Source organism: Ursus maritimus, assembly GCF_017311325.1.
Source record: "Ursus maritimus isolate PB19 chromosome X unlocalized genomic scaffold, ASM1731132v1 scaffold_X1, whole genome shotgun sequence".
Lineage (NCBI taxonomy): Eukaryota > Metazoa > Chordata > Mammalia > Carnivora > Ursidae > Ursus > Ursus maritimus.
Genome location: NW_024423319.1, coordinates 51,420,083 through 51,432,710, shown reverse-complemented (window position 1 = coordinate 51,432,710; position 12,628 = coordinate 51,420,083). Strand labels below are relative to the sequence as shown.

The 12,628-nt window shown below is 36.2% G+C and overlaps 1 non-coding gene across 1 annotated transcript; it reads left to right on the top strand.

The window, feature by feature from the left end:
* Positions 1-10,418: 10,418 nt before the first annotated feature.
* Positions 10,419-10,523, top strand: LOC121103816. The gene has a single exon (XR_005836097.1). It is a non-coding gene; the product is annotated as a U6 spliceosomal RNA (small nuclear RNA).
* Positions 10,524-12,628: the final 2,105 nt, after the last annotated feature.

Below are 12,628 nucleotides of genomic sequence, written 5' to 3'. Positions count from 1 at the left end.
ACAATCCCTCATTCCCACACCCAGCTCTCACTGGGCTTTACTAACATTCTTTCTTCTTCTTGTTCTTTCAAGTCTAATTTCAATATACTTTGTTTACCATGGGGGAGGTGGGTGAGGAGATGGGTGAAATAGGTGATGGGAATTAGAGCGTACTTGTCATGATGAGCACTGGGTGATGTATGGAAGTGTACACCTGAAAATAATATAATTAATATAATACTGTATGGTAACTATACTGGAATTAAAACAAAAGAAAACAATGCTTCGTTTATCCTCATAACCCTGCCTGTACTGCTGGAAATAATCCTTTAAAGTCTTTTTATTTGAACCATCTGCAAGGATTTCTGTTTCCTGATGAGACCCTGGAATGATATAGTCCCAGAACTAATGGATTTCACATTCTATAGTGGCAATGGATGAGGGGGAAAAAAGAGAGCCAAACATCAAACACATAATTACATAATACAATTTCATAATAATATGTGCTGTGAAGAAAAAGTGAAGCAGGATAAGAGTGCTTGTGTCGAGGTGGTTGAGGGTAGACTGTTTAAATAGACTGTAGGAAGAAAACTTTTTTAAAGAAGCAACATTTTAACATAGTCCTAAAGAAAATGATGAAATCAATCTCATATATAACTACAGCATTCAGAGCAGAGGAAATAGCAAGTGCAAAAGGCCTGAGATGGGAAATTAATTAGCAGATTTGAGGAACAACTAGAAGGTCAATGGGGCTACTTGGTCATGTTACCTTCATTTGCATTTGTTCCTTCTAAAATTATTCATTGAAGATCTATTATATTTTAAGCACTCTTCTGGAGAATGGAGATGAAAGCCATTGTCTTTGCCTTAATGAAGCTAAAATAAATAGTAAAGAAGTCTTTTCTTCTACTTAAATTAGAAAAAAAGAAAAATTTTACTGTAGCATTTGGATTCCTGTAAGGTAGAAGGCCAGCCAGACACTTCCACAAACCTTGTTCTAACGTTCACAATCAAATTCAAGATCCACTCATTCATTAACTCACACATTCAATACAGTCACAGGCTACTAAAACTTTTAAAGACAGTTGCCCAAAAATATAAATATTTAATGCTATTTTTAAAGATTTTATTTATTTATTTTTGCAGGAAAGAACACGAGCAGGGGGAAGAGGCAGAGGGAGAAGCAGACTCCCCACTGAGTAGGGAGCCTGATGTGGGACTCAATTCCAGGACCCTGGGATCATGACCTGAGTCAAAGGCAGATGGTTAACTGACTGCACCACCCAGGTGCCCTAATGCTATTTTTAAATAAAATTACTACCTTATGATAGCAAAGCATGCAGTATTTTGGTAACCAAATTTGGAAAGGATAAGAAGAAATTAGAGGATGCCTTTTAGAGATGTAATTTTTTTTAATTTTATGATGAAGTACAAACGTAATAAAAGGGATAGAAAAGAAATCCCAGAACAAAAAGAATAAGAAAAAATGGTATTGGAATTAAGATATTAGAAGAACCTTTCCATATGGAGACCGACAAATAGAGTAGGCCATGGAAGCCTTGGTCTTCTGATTTCCTTAAGAAAAGACAACTATCTGTCTTGACTAAAACAGACAACAATATGCATAAAGAAAACATAGATTCATCAGGTTGCTCATTCGTGTGAACAACATTTATCAAGTACATAGTATGTGTATACCACACTGCATAGTCTTTGGGGAATAGAAAAGATAAGGGAACTATGCTCTTCTTCCTTTAAGTGCTTGTAAAGAGATAAAACAAATACACAAAAAGAGTTCACAGATACAAGAAAAAAAATCGGTCTGAATAGGCACCATTCTAAATTGTCTAGCTCTTAAATTTTTAGTCAGATAATGTCCATGATTTAAGGACATTCCATTAATACTACACTTTAGAAAAGATTAATAAATGCATTGGGGAGGGGGTTAAAGTCAGTATCACTCTACTCATTCATTCCGTGTCAAATCCACATGGGGTTATCTTTCCCTTTACTTTGAGTGTGTTCCATACGGGGTCCAGAACAGAGAAATTACCACCACATACTTTCAGGAATTTTCAATCTATTAGTATTGCTGCATTAATTCTAAAGGCTACTTTTCTACACATTGTTCAGAAACTGACTAAATAGATTGAAAATATACAATGTCACATGGGATCCAAATTCTGTCTGGCCAATATCTATAGTAACAAGTGAGCAGCATTCAATATTCTTCACAAAGGATTGCCAATTATTTCACACAATTCATTACTGCAGACTGATGCAATTGTTTGTTAAACAACCTATGTTGTGAGAGGAATTTTCACAATGCATAAAGCAGTTCTACATGAGCACATTAGCACATTTACCCATCATCTGGCATCCACTATATTATAACTATGTGTTTTATTTTCCATTCCATGCAATTATTTCCTCCAGAAATTTACCTTACCTCTATAACCTTGCTGGTTATATTTTATTGAAACTAGCTATCCCACTAAGTGGAAGTTTCCAAAGACCACAAAATTGATAGAGAAAAGGGGTAAGGGACTGGGTAACAAGAAGCTAGCCAGTGATGAAATTTAAAATACACTGTGGGATGTGAGTTATCCATACATAGGTAATCAGAAGTTGAATGTATCTTCCAAAATTCTTTTCATTTCCAGGCTTATATAGCAGTTGTATACTTCTGTATTCTCTTCTGCTCTGCACCACCAACTACAATTAACCAAAGCAATTGTTGCAGCTCTTCACTTGCATCAGAAGATGCCATCACTAATTATCAAAAAAAAATCTGGTGTTTGTTTGATCACAGCCTCTTAAGTTAGAGATTGATTATTTTCTACATTTGGATGTGATCCTTTTAAGGTGTAATATTCCTAAGGTTTGAAGCTTTCATTAATATATTTTCAAAATTTTTTTAATAAAAGGAGTTCTTACCTCCATGTATCAATCTACCAATTCCCAACCTATGATTTACACAATAAACAATACCAAAGTATACAAGTCACAGAGCTCCTATATAATGTCTCTACCAAGGAAAAACAACAGAAAGGACTTCCACATCTTTTATTTGACACTAAATAGTTTTGAAAGTGCTCTTTGCCAATATAGAGGCTCTCCAGGGATGGACATGTTATACTAATCATTTCTATTAAGCACCTATAGTATACATGACAGTTTTCTAGACACTATAGAAGATACAAAACATAGAATAGAGAGAATACTTGTCCTCCACAAGCTTATTATTTAAAATGAGATCTAAAATAAACACATGCAAAAGAAAAGAAAAAAAATAAGTCTGATAATGCATTCAAATTTTATATAAGATACTACAGAATGCAAATAAAGGGAGAAATCAACTGAGATAAAGATAATTAGGGAAAACTTGAAGTAGATGACTGTTGAGCTGACTTTTTTCCTTGAGAAAATCTGGCTCATCAGTTTTTGAAAAAGTAAATTTTCAGCTTGATGTGATTTGGGAACAGGGTGAAAATAAGTGGGTATGTTCTTTTATAAGAAAAAAGAGAAGCAGAAGAGATCCATCACCTTTGCAGGGAAAAGAAAAACTATACTTCATCTTTAGACCCCCCTCTTCTCCAGAATATCATTCATGTCTTCCACCACAGAATATTCTGTTTTGCCTTGCATTGTTCTACTGAATGATGGAGTAAGATGATAAAGCATTTCATCTGAGGATGCAAAACAGTGACAGGTTAGCTTATACATTGAGGTTACTGTGATACAAATGTGGTTGCTCAGGGCACCCTTTTCAGGAAAAGAAAACTAATGATCTTTTACATTTCTTGTAGGAAGCAGCAATTTTGAACACATAAGTCTTCTCCAGTCCTAGTCAAAAGACACGAAGTCCCATTATTAAAAGAAAAAAAAAAGGTTCTTGTCAAGTTCTTTTGGGGTCCATTAACAAAGAAGATTCATCTCTCACCTCAGCAGATTGTTCCACTTTGACGGTCTTTGAAAAATGATTCTACATGATATTCTTGGCTTTTCACAAAGGAAAAAGTCATGTAGTTGATTCAACCAACTATCTATAATTAGAGCTGACTTGTTAGTCACTGTAAGATATGATTATGTCCAAAGGAATAGTAACTTTTCTGACAATGACAATCTGCATCTATTTAAAATCGGAGGCATAGATCTGCTGCTGTTGGTATTACAACATGACTTTTCATTGTTGCATCTTTATCCAGAGTTAGATTTCCCAAATTTAGAGAGAAGCTTAGACTCTAAGCCAAAATATTGTTTTTGAGTTAACAGAAGCTGCTTATTAATTTTCCCATGTTCTTATAAATTCAATTACAAGCTGAAGCTTAGATCAAATTAAAATGACTTGCTTTGTTATCAAACATCCAGCCATCCAGCTGTTCATGATATTAATGTTAATACATTTCATGTACAATAGTATTGTCTAATGTTTTCTGTAGGTTCCCTCATGTCTGTAGTCAATTAGTTACTTTTTATGTGTGTGCTTATGCAGCCTGGCTTCCTGTTTCCCCTACATCTTCCACTCTCACAAAGCCCTAAAACACTTAAATCCTGACATTTATGAATCATAACTAAATGCAATGTCCTTTCTTTTCTTTTCTCCAGAAACAGGTCTCATACTAGAAAGGAGTGATCTAACGTCTCTAAAGAACTTAAATAGAATTCTTCTCCATTATCAAACACTATGACCACAATCCATCTATCAAAATATGCCTATCATGGCAGATATTTGGCATCTTGACAAAAATTGTAGCACCAAATGTGAATAAGGGAAATGGCAAGATATACTGCTTTCTTTAGCTGAAGATTGAATTGAAAATAAGTGGTGATAATTGAAATAACTGAGAAGCATCATATTTGTTTTTATTTTCAGAATGATTAAAAATAAGTACTTTGAAATCCAAATATGTGTGTCTATCTGGTAGAAAGAACCATACCATTCAGTCAATAACCAGTAATCATTATTAAGGCACCGTTAAGTGCTACGCCTGAGACAGATCCATGTGGGTGTGAAAATTAACCAAAAAGCAATGAAATTCTTACCCAAAAAAAAGCAGATTAGATTCAATGATAAGTAAAATTCATTGAGGTGAAAAAGAGTATCTTGGAAACTGAGTACAACTTCACCTGCTTCTCTTCCTCATACTAATCTTTTCCTGAATTGCTATACATGTATATCTTCATGGATCACCTGAGTCCTCTGAACCTGCCTTGGAATTTGAGGCTCTTTAGTAGCCTGTTTCAGACTAAAAAATACTATTCCTGTCCCATCAACTACACATCCATACATGCTTTACCAGCCTCAATCATTGTCCATTTAACTAAATAAATAAGTTGTGCCCATTCCAAACCACCCATACACAATCATACTTGACAGGGAACAAATTAGCCAGGGGAAGAAACAAGGAAAAGGACATTTTAGACTAGGGGAATAGCATGAGCAGAGGCATGATGCACAAAATACCATGTTATGTGTAGAAAACTGCAATCATTGCTGGAAGAAGCACAAGTTGAATTTCACTAGAGAAGGGGCATCTTCATTGCATTCAGTTATATGTCACATAATCTAAAGTGCAGATTACACAAATACTTTAAGGTGATAGTGAATCAGTGAGTCCATGCTTGGCATATGAGCATTAAAGATAACGATTATATAAGTCAAGTGAGTGTAGAGTCTTTATCCATACCTAACTGCCCTTTTGTCAATAAACTTTCATAATGTCCCAGTTTCAACATGTAATATTAGTGTGTAATGTTAAGACATGACAGTTGTTTTGGGGTTTTTTGTTGTTGGTGTTTTTAATTTTGAAATGCAAGTGCATTGCCAGGCACATGACTAGATGAAGAGCCGGGCTACCCCCTCACATCATCCCCAAACCAAGACTCCTTCGTTTTATGAAATCACTCCCAAACTATTAGAAGTTATAGAGCAATTCAGTAACGTGGCGGGATACAAAATCAATGCTCAGAAATCAGTTGCATTTCTATACATGAATAACGAGACCGAAGAAAGAGAAATTAGGGAATCCATCCCATTTACAATAGCACGAAAAACCGTACGTTACCTTGGAATTAACTTAACCAGAGACGTAAAGGACCTATATTCTAGAAACTACATTCACTCTTGAAAGACATTGAGGAAGACATAAAAAGATGGAAAGATATTCCATGCTCATGGATCGGAAGAATTAACATAGTTAAAATGTCCATGCTACCCAGAGCAATCTACACTTTCAATGCTATCCTGATCAAAATACACGAGGACATTTTTGCAAAGAACTGGAAACAGTCCTTAAATTTGTATGGAAACAGAAAAGGCCCGAATCTCAAGGAACTGTTGAAAAGGAAAAAACAAAGCTGGGGCATCACAATGCGGTTCGACTGTACTACAAAGCTGTGATCACAAAGACAGCATGGTACTGGCACAAAAACAGACACATAGACCAATGGAACAGAATAGAGAGCAGAAATGGACCCTCAGCTCTTTGGCCAACTAATATTTGATAAAGCAGGAAAAACATCTGGTGGAAAAGACAGTCTCTTCAATAAATGGTGCTGGGAAAATGGACAGCTACATGCAAGAGAATGAAACTTGACCACTCTCTCACACCATACACTAAAATAAACTCCAAATGGATGAAAACCTCGATGGGAGACAGGAATCCATCAAATTCTAGAGGAGAACATAGGCAACAACCTCTACGACATTGGCCAAAGCAACCTTTTCATGACACATCCCAAAGGCAAGAGAAACAAAAGATAAAATGAATTTATGGGACTTCATCAAGATTAAAAGTTTCTGCACAGCCAAGAAACAGAAAAACTAAGAGGCAGCCCATGGAATGGGAGAAATATATTTGAAAAGGACACTACAGATAAAGGACTGGTATCCAAGATCTACGAAGCTTCTCAAACTCAATACACGAGAAACAAATAAACAAATCAAAAAATGGGCAGAAGATATGAACAGACACTTTTCCAATGAAGACATACAAATGGCTAACAGACACATGAAAAAATGTTCAAAATCATTAGCCATCAAGTAAATTATAAAACCACACTGAGATCCACCTTACGCCAGTTAGAATGGCAAAAATTGACAAAGGAGGAAACAACAAATGTTGGAGAGGATGTGGAGAAAGGGATCCCTCCTACATTGTTGGTGGGAATCAAGTTGGTACAGCCACTCGGAAGCAGTGTGGAGGTCCCTTAAAAGTTAAGTGAGCTACCCTCTGATCCAGCCATTGCATTACTGGGTGTTTACCCCAAAGATACAGGCGTAGTGAAGAGAAGGGCCATATGCACCCCAATGTTCACTAACAGCATTATCATAATAGCTATCGTGGAAGGAGCGAGATGCCCTTCAACAGATGACTGGATTAAGTTGTGGTCCATATATATAATGGAATATTACTCAGCTATCAGAAAGAATGAGTTCTCAACATTTGCTACAACATGGACGGCACTGGAGGAGATAATGCTAAGTGAAATAAGTCAAGCAGAGAACAACTATCATATGATTTCTCTCATCTATGGAACATAAGAACTAGGATGATTGGTAGGGGAAGAAAGGGATAAAGGGGAGTAAATCAAGAGAATGAAACATGAGACTATGGACTATGAGAAACAAACTGAGGACTTCAGGGGGAGGGGGTGGGGGAATGGGATAGGCTGGTGATGGGTAGTAAGGAGGGCACGTATTGCATGATTAGGGTGTTATACACAACCGTGAATCATCGAGCCTTACATCGAAACCGAGGGGATGTACTGTATGGTGACTAACATAATATAATAAAAAATCATTAAAATAAATAAATAAATAAATAAATAAATAAATAAATAAATAAATTCCCAGTCTTATGTTTTAAATCTGCCAATAAAGAGTTGAGCCCATGAAACCCCTGTTCCCCACCCTCAACCCCAATAAAAGCAGAACCTCCAGCCCAATGTGCTCTCTTTCCCTACCTGTGACCTTGTTGTGTGGGTCCAATGTGCTGTGTAATCTTCCAGTCTTGTAAGTAATAAACCTTTATTTTTTCAAAGTTTCCTAATGGTTGCTGCTGAAGGACATCTTGCAATCATAATAAGAACCACAAAGGCCAGTCCAACCACAGCATTAAGTATTGATGGGTTGAGACCAGCACAAAACACAGTGTCATTAAACTTCCAGTTACAACATTATATAATTAATACATTCATCTTTTCTTATTTATTAAATGACACAAGCTTTGTAGTATGGTGCCTCTCAAAGTATAAACTATAGACACCTACAACAGAAAACTCACTTGATTCTTGGTAAAATGTAGATTCCTGAAACTCAGGCTATATCTGCTAAATAGATAGATAGAGCCTAGGAATCTGAATTTTGACAAACATCACCAGCTGAATCTAATGCACAATAACATCTAACCTTATCACTAATATGACACCTGTCTGTGGTGAGTTAGACAAGAGTAACTGCTGATAGAAGATTAGTACTCATGTCTGCTGAAATTTGTGTCAGTGTTTGTCAAGGCACAGTCCTCAGCACCCTGCTTGCTGGAGATGCTCTAGAAAAAAAATTTTCTGTGTTCAAATACATTTGTGATGCAACCAAATTATTTTTTTTATCTTAGATAGTCCCAGTGAATATGAACATATTAAAGGTTCTGAAGAGTCCTGCATTAAGAGAAAAACCTTAACCCAGCATTTCCCAAATTTATTTAACTATGAAACCCTTTATTATCATAAATCTATTAACATACTATAGAATATGTTAATATGAATACATTTAGAAAATAATGCTCTAATGTTTTGTTGTTAAATATGGTGTTGGCATTTATCATATTATTGAATTATTTTCCATTTTTAGTTTAAGATTATTTATTTATTTATTTTTATTTTTAAAGATTTTTTAAAAATCAGAGATACATTGGAATATATTTAAAAATGAGTGATATAACTCATTTACATAACATATAACTCATACAACCCATGAAAACAAACAAAAAACATTGTGATTCCATGTTTTTTCAATAACTTGTTCAATTTATTAATGTGTTATTATTTATGATCTAAATAACTTTATAATAAGAAATCTACCAATGAAAAGTTACAAATTGTGTTATAAAACAGTAAAATACAGCTCAGTTCTCCTGTTTGAATGTTAAAAAATTTTATTTGATAACTAAGTGAGAAATAATTGGATGTGATACTAGCAGATCAATGTGACTTGTAAAGCAACCATCAGCAGTTATAGTTCTGATTCTGTTTTCAATGATTTCCTCATTAACAGGGCATTCCATTTTTTGTCACATATGTGATGTACTCTCCCTTATCTGGCATTGGATTCACTGCACTGTGGATTTATTTGTGAGATTCTGAGCCCATCTTTGTCACCTCACACCAGACTGCTGAGGTGCCCCTGACCCTGGGACACTGGAAACACACCAAAAACATCTGGGTCTGTCTGCTCAAATTTTACCCAAGGAGCAGTCTTTCTATTTATTTACAAATTGCAGCCAAGAAAACAAACTTTTGCCTTTATAAAGATGTTTCCAGAAAGTACAGTTTACTATATTTATGTATCAATTCACTTGACCTTACTGATACCACTTTTACCTGTTTCTCCATCATAACATCCTTATTACCTTAGAAACCTCTAACTTCTCTTTAGTTTTAAATAAAATCAAGCCCATTTATGAAAGTACAGACATAGAATCTTTTTTAAAGCTGAGAATGAGTATGAAACAAGGAGTAATAATATAAGGTAGAAATCATTTGCTTTAAAGACTGTATCAAATATTATAGGATGTCCCATTGTGAAAAGCAGTTCAGCACAGAATTAGCAATCAAGGCTTTTTGCCAGGCTCCTTAGGAGCTAGCTATTAAAACTTGTTTGGAACCTTAGCATGAGAAAGGATGCAGCAACTTAAACTACTGTAGTTCATCTGAAATACATTTATAGTTATGAAAAGCACAGCAAAACATCTGCAAAGGAAAGAAAGCACTAGAGGTTTAGAAGGGCAAGTTAGTAAAGCTTCCCAGAATTATCTCAGGGCCTGTCAGGGAATGTTAAAAAAGAGGTTTCCCCAATAGATGCCAGAGACAGAACTGGAGCTGCCAAGAGTTAAAGGAAGCAAACACAGGGTGGAAGGACCCAAGGGATTTCTATCTTGTAAGCTCAGAGTGAGGAAATGTAGATAGGCACTAACCTCTGAAGTAGAGGAATATAAAAAGAAATAGAATGAGTTGAGCCTTGTATGATCAACACAGTCTGTAAACAAACAAGAGGATATATACCATAATATGCAAAGTGCTTATTACAGTGATTTCCAAAGAGTAGTTTCTTAGTTGCTACTTTAGATGGGATAAAACTAAATTTACACATGTATTAATAAATTAGGAGCTTGATCAGAAAGATTAAAAAAATGCACTTGCAAAAGAAAATGGAATATATGAGTGCTTGCTTTTGTGTATACTAAAATTAGAATAATATAGAGAAGATTAGCATGGCCCCAGCACAAGGATGACACCATATTTGTGAAGCATTTCATTAAAAAAAAAGAAAAGAAAGAAAGAAAGAAGATAGACTATATGAGTGGAAAGTCAAAAAAGGCAGCATGGAAAATTCCAAGTAATTAATACTCTTAAAGATCAACAAGAACTTGAGTCAAGTTCATGATAAATTCAGAAAGCATATTCAGGAATTTAAGAAGACATCAACTATTATTGATGGGTTATTTTTGCCTCAATTTATCCTAGCCAAGTCATTTATCCTCTCTCATTCCTCTTATAGTCTTCTAAGTCATTCATAGGACAAATATATGTTAAATGGAAATTTACAGAGATTTATGTTAAGAAACTTTACAATAAAATGTAAATCTATGTTGATTATATTTACATCTTTAAGTGTTTAGTAGTAACTTTAGACACACTGTAGAAATAATGTATAGAATGTTCAATGCATTTATTCTATGAGGCGTTATAAATCTATGATTGTACCAGATCGCTGTCACTGTCTCCTAATGTATTACAAGACAGTATTGGTAACTGCTATGCATTTTAAAGGTTGTTTTGTTACCAAAAACGCTGGATAACTGGATATTAGAGAGCTTATTAAAGCCACACTGTCTGAACTCAGTAAAATATACAAATATTTTTTAATTTCCTTTTTTTCTTTAAAGATTTTATTTATTTATTTGACAGAGAGAGAGACAGCCAGTGAGAGAGGGAACATAAGCAGGGGGAATGGGAGAGGAAGAAGCAGGTTCCCAGCGGAGGAGCCTAATTCTGGGCTCGATCCCAGAACACCGGGATCATGCCCTGAGCCAAAGGCAGATGCTTGAAGACTGAGTCACCCAGGCGCCCCTTTAATTTCCAATATATAGTTCATACTACTTTCTACATTTTAATGTTAGATAAATCTGGACTCCTGATGAGGGAACGGAAGGCAAGCTGAAGACAAAGCAGAAGCTGACACCCTGCAACCCCCCACCATGGGATGTATATGACATTCCTCAGGCACTTCTGGCTGCCCTAAAGGACAAAGAAACAGTTAACCTATAGATACCACAATCTTGCAAGACTTGAGTCTCCTTCACTTTACAAATGTCTTAGCAGTTTACAAGAACAAAGCAATCAGTAACCTAGCTTCCAGAAGGGAATGTATGTAGACACAAATTTCCTTACTACCTACAGCCCATTGACAAGTCCTTGAAACAGGCATGGTGACATTTCTCTAGGAACTCAGCTGCCTCGATGTTAATACTTAGCTAAGGCAAAAAGCAGTCCTAGCCTGACCCTCTCCCCTCCACCGAGATCCTGTAAGTCTACTTTAACGTATAAAAATTCCATTGGAAACTTCCTTTATCTCTAACCCCCCCCCAAGAGATGTATTGGCAATCAACCCCCAAGCATATGGCCCACCCATATACCTCTGAAAGGTCTCATGACTAAGGTTTTATTAGATGGTAATAAATGACCTTTTCCCAACAACAGCTAGCCCCCTCAAGGTCCTGGAAACCTTGCTTCCAAAATTCCTTAGAGACTTACGCTATCCCTAACCCCCTCCCAACTCGAGGGTATATAATGGGCCATTCCTCACTAACCCCCTCCCAACTTGAGGGTATATAATGGGCCATTCCTCACAACCCCGGTGCAGCAGCTCTTTCTGCCCATGGGTCCTGTCCCCATGCTTTAATAAACCACCATTTTACACCAAAGATGCCTCAAGAATTCTTTCTTGGTCATCAGCTCCGGACTCCACCCCACTGAACCTCACCTATGTTCCACAACCTCATCACTCCTAACTAAATAAATAAGTTGAATGAGAAATCTTAATAGGGTGATGATAATGTGTTAACATCAGGATATTTATCCAAGAGGAAGTCAGAACAAAGTACAAACCTTTGTGTTATACATTTCTATTGTGTGTTTTTAGGAAACACTCCTTAAGAATGTTTACCCTAGGGGCACTTGGGTGCCTCAGTCAGTTATGCATCTGCCTTAGGCTCAGGTTATGATCCCAGGGTCCTGGGATCTGGCCCGCATCAGGCTCCCTGCTCAGTGGAGAGCCTGCTTCTCCCTCTCCCTCTGCCGCTAGCCCCTGCTTGTGCTTGCTCTCTCACCCTCTGTGTTTGTCAGATAAACAAAATCTCTTTTTTAA